The sequence below is a fragment of the Ananas comosus genome, unplaced genomic scaffold (assembly GCF_001540865.1).
Source record: "Ananas comosus cultivar F153 unplaced genomic scaffold, ASM154086v1, whole genome shotgun sequence".
In the NCBI taxonomy this organism is placed as follows: domain Eukaryota; kingdom Viridiplantae; phylum Streptophyta; class Magnoliopsida; order Poales; family Bromeliaceae; genus Ananas; species Ananas comosus.
Genome location: NW_017892594.1, coordinates 150,094 through 154,874, shown reverse-complemented (window position 1 = coordinate 154,874; position 4,781 = coordinate 150,094). Strand labels below are relative to the sequence as shown.

Genomic DNA, 4,781 nt, shown 5'->3' with positions numbered 1-4,781 from the left:
ATTGTAGCTTCTAGATATACCTTGCTCTGATGGTTCTAGATGTTCTCTTTTATTGTCTTATTTATCGTTTTATTTTAGACGCCTTGTATGTTTTAGACATACGGCGGATCTGGGCACGCGTTGGGCGGACTTTCGCTGGGTCCCGGGGTGTGACAGATTAGTTTGGTATCAAAGCTTAGGGTTGAGTCTTAGTGGACCTAGCAAACCTTAGGCCTGTTGGACTATAGGAAATAGGCTCGTGAGAGACGAGGTGTCACGCCCCGAGCTCCGCCTATTTGGTCGGATTCGGGCTCGTCGACAGACCGCCGAACGGACAGAGCCTCTCCTGTACGTTCTAGGCGTCAACAATCTAAATAATGCAATACAAGAGGTTCCAAACAGGAACTGTAGCAAGTATGTAGATTGCATATGTATCGAAAACATAAAGTGCAAACTATGCTATTACAAGTATTCATCTCAGAGATTCTTTTACATTTACAATATTTTACATTTACATAACCACATATGCTTTTAAGTTAATACGAAACTTATACAAATTACTACAATTTTGTTTCTTTCCATTTGAACTCTGAACTTGATCTCTTCAGGGTGTTGCTATCTCAGTCTCAGTGGTGGGGCGCTATCTACGAAGCTACGCCCTGTCCTCGCGCCGCCGCGCCGCTCGCGTGTAACCTGTACCCCCAAAACAACACGGGGGTGAGAACTATATAAATATAGTTCCCAGTGGGTACGGCCACCCAAGAGAAGAGCTCGACCCACCAGGTCCAAAGGAGGCAACAGTAGGTTAGTTCAACAAATAGATAGATAGATATTTAACGATGCAACAAATAGAACCATACCTTGCCTCGCTGCTATGCACTATGCAATACCTGTAAATCATGAAAGTAGCTTACTTGATTCTACTTTATATCATTAGCCATTCTTTACTTGTAGCCGTTTTATTCTTTCTTAGCTAGTTTCATTCATTAGCTATTTTCTTTATTCTTTTCTTTATGCTTTATTCTTTATTCTTACTGTACTCACTGGCGATTCTTTCCTAAGGTTACTTTACCTTAGCCATCTAGCCACTCGACTCGGTCTTGAGTCAATCAACCGCGGAGTACCGCGTCAAGTCAGGCTCGAGGTGAAGGACGTCTCACAACACCTCAGCCTTAAGTCCACGCGACACTAGGTCCATCACAGGGAGAGGAGAACCGTCGATCCCCGTGACCCTAAGTCGCTCAAGCTCAACGGGCGAGGAGAACCGTCAAACCCGTTAGCTCCGGGAGAGGAGAACCGTCAATCCCGTTGAATCACTACCGGGAGAGGAGAACCGTCGATCCCGTAGTTTCGATTCACTTCACTTGTTTCATGGCATACCGGGAGAGGAGAACCGTCAATCCCGTTGAATCACTACCGGGAGAGGAGAACCGTCAATCCCGTAGTTAAGATTCTATTTCTGCCATCACACCATTCCTAAGGATTCCGGAATCCATTTCACAACTTAAGGGTTTACTCACTGACCCTATGTTGACGACCTTCTTAGGTCTATATTATTCACTTTCTAGTGGTCCTATTGCCACTATAATTCATAACTTAGTTTACTTTTACTAAATGGTTCTTGACATCATAACCTAGGTTCACTTACACTAGGTTTTATATACTTTCTCCTAGATCTCAACTCTAGGTTTACATACTCGACCTAGGTCCAATGACACTAGGTTAATGTCCGACCTATGTTCAATAACACTAGGCTTATTTCATGTCCAACCTATGTTTAATAACTCTAGGTTCATGCCACTCGATCTGTTCAATATCCTAGTTCTCCATGCCTAGGTTTATAATCTGCACATTTTCATTTACCTCGTTACCGTTTAGATTTCTACTCAATTGGAGTTGTCGATTTATACCCAATACTTAGGGATTTCACGTGAGGTTTACAGATTATATACTTATTGCCATCGAGGTTTCTAATCATTATCGACGTTCATATAGCTTGAACTATAATATATTCATTTTCACATATGTTTGGGCACATGCCTCAAATATTCGCTTTTAAGTGTCGACAATAGCATCTAGGTTCACATTTCATATTCAATTTACATGCCCTTGGCTTTTACAGGTTTAACATGATATTTACAAGTTCAACATTTATATATCATGAACATATGAATTTAGCATAACTATGGCTTTCCCGTTCATATATATATTCATTCTCATGTCTCTCGCGTTCATTTTCATATATGTTTAGCCCTTTTTGCAACTAGCACCCACAAGTCACGCATTCATATGTCTCTAGCATGTTTGTCGCACATAAATAATCATACAGGATTATCACTATAGTCATGTACATATTCTATCGATAAGCAACTTATATAACTCATGCTTTCAGTTCAATACTCATGTTCATGAACTATCGCTACACATATATGCGTCAATTGAATTCATACTTTACTTTGGCATGGAAGTGACCTAATCACTTCGGTAAGCACAACCCACCTTTCTTTGATGCCGGAATGGGAGAAATGCGCTTCTAGCGCTTTCCCGAGAACCGCGACCCGTGCTCGTGACTATCGACGCCGAAAATCTTTTTTTGGCGATATCTTCGCGTAGGAGAGACGGATTGCCGAACCGACTTCGCCAGCGCGTTTCTTTTACCCCAAATTTGGTTTGTATGCGGTCAATTTCACGTCAGGGCTTCTATCCTGCAAAAGTGCATTATCGGGGTCAGTTTCTATAAAAACCCCTGTTCAATGCAAGTTTCACAATTACATAGCGTAATTCAATTCTTATTAGCCCAAGAGCCTCAAAACAGTTAATAAAAACTGTCCAAATACTTCAATTCCATTTTTCTCTCTATCATTTCCCTTTCTTTCATTTTTTTCTTCTCATCTTATTCTTTTCTTTTCTTGCTTTGCTTTCTTTCTTTCATTCTTTCTTTCTTTCTTTTCTTTTCTTTTCTTTTCTTTCCTTTCTTTCTTTCTCTTCCCTGCAGGTTTTCTTTTTCTTTCTCTTTTGCTTTTCTTTCTTTTCTTTCTTTATCGAGCAGATTTTTCTTTCTTTCTTTCTTTCTTTTCTTTTCTTTCTGCGTTTAGTTGCTGTTAACTGCAGACTGCAGTTTGCTGCTGCTGATCATGACTGACTAGCATGCTCTCTGAAGTGCTGTCCTGGCTGCGCTGCTGTCAGAGTCTGCGCAAAGCTGCTTTGTTACTGCTGTAAGCTACTGCTGTTATATACTGCTGCCTGCTGTTGCTAACTGCTGACTGTGTTGCTCCTGCGCTGCTGTGTGACCTACTGAAGCCTGCTGTTGAGCAGCTAGGCTCTGCCTGCAGAGCTTGACAGCATGGAGAAGGTAGGTAAAGCAGGAGAGAGCGAGAGAATATGAATTCTCACTTTTCTTCTTTCTCTTCTTCTTCTCTTCTCTTTTCTCTTCTCTCTTTCTCTTCTCTCTTTTCTCTGTTCTTTACTTCTTCTCTCTCTTAGTAGCAGCAAGAAGGAGGAGGAGTGGCAGGGGATAAGATGGAGACTGCAGGTTAGTGGAAATCCACTAACTTGTCCAATTTACCGTAATGCCCTCGTAATACACTTTAGCGACCTTGATCAGATACCTTTGTAGGTTCTTGCGAAAGTCCATTGAGCCTCAATTTGGAGGATGTTCGTTTTTACTTAACAAGTCCACTGAAATTTTAACATTTCAGTTTGGCCCCATTTGGTCACTGCGAATGTCCCGAAGTGTAATATTTATCAGATAACTTCCAAAGCTATTTCTCTCTCTTAGGTGTCAGAAAAATCTGAAACTTCAAATCTAGCCTCATTAAAATGTTCCTGACATCTCTGCCAATTTTCATAATTTTCTGACACTGTGCATTTTCTGCTAATTTTCTCAGTCCCGTTCTTTACAGAAAATTCTAAATTTTCCGTTTTCGCTCGATTTCACCCCAACACTTACCAAATATACCAAGGGACTTCATAAACTACCAATTTAATTGGAAGCAATTCCTTTTCATATTTGACATTATTTGAGCGAATTAGCAATAGAATCGGCTCCAATTTCATTACACGGCAGAAATTTCTCCTTTTTGCACTACCACTTCGCACTGAACACTTCAAAACCCTTTGAAAACACACCCTTGGCTTTTCCGAAACTTCTCAATTGATTCGGAGATTCCACAATTTATCCTTACGCCTTACTTTAATTCTTTTAATCAAAGTTAGCATCGGAAATCCGAAAATTCTTTTTACATTTCGTTTCGCGCCCAATTTGCGCCGAAACACTTATTTATCTCCGAAATTCATTCCAACGCATCACAAATCACTCGAGGATGATGTCCAACTAGCTCAATCCTCACTTTGACCCTCTAGGTCAAAGTTGACATCGCAACTCCAAATTTCCATATGTTACACGAGGTCTAATTGACTTGTGAGCGAAAGTATCATGATTGGGTACCTTGATAACTCTAAAAAGTTAGAGTTGAATCGAAGTGTATTGCTTCTAACTTTGCAGAGGGTTACATTGGCGGCCGACAAAGTAATATCGGGAGTTAGTAGTGAAGCACACTTCATTACTTTCGCATTATTTTGGTATTATTTACTTGAGCGGGGATTCGATAGCGTGGGTTTACTAACTTACGCTTTTATGATGTTGTAGTGACGATGCCGATTACACGCTCCCAATCTGCCTGAGCGGACAATGCGGCAAACTTGGAGAAGGTTGAGACCTCCGCTACCTCCGGATCCGGCGAGGTCCGTGAGTTGAGGAGCCAGCTTGCGGCTCTCACCGTCTTGGTGACACAGCAGGCGGA

General features: G+C 41.2%; 1 long non-coding RNA gene across 1 annotated transcript; it reads right to left on the bottom strand.

Moving 5' to 3' along the window:
* Positions 1-411: 411 nt before the first annotated feature.
* Positions 412-2,877, bottom strand: LOC109705429. Its single transcript, XR_002214759.1, has 2 exons — positions 2,479-2,877; positions 412-672 (listed from the first exon to the last, which is right to left on the bottom strand). It is a non-coding gene; the product is annotated as an uncharacterized LOC109705429 (long non-coding RNA).
* Between the last annotated feature and the right edge of the window lie 1,904 nt (positions 2,878-4,781).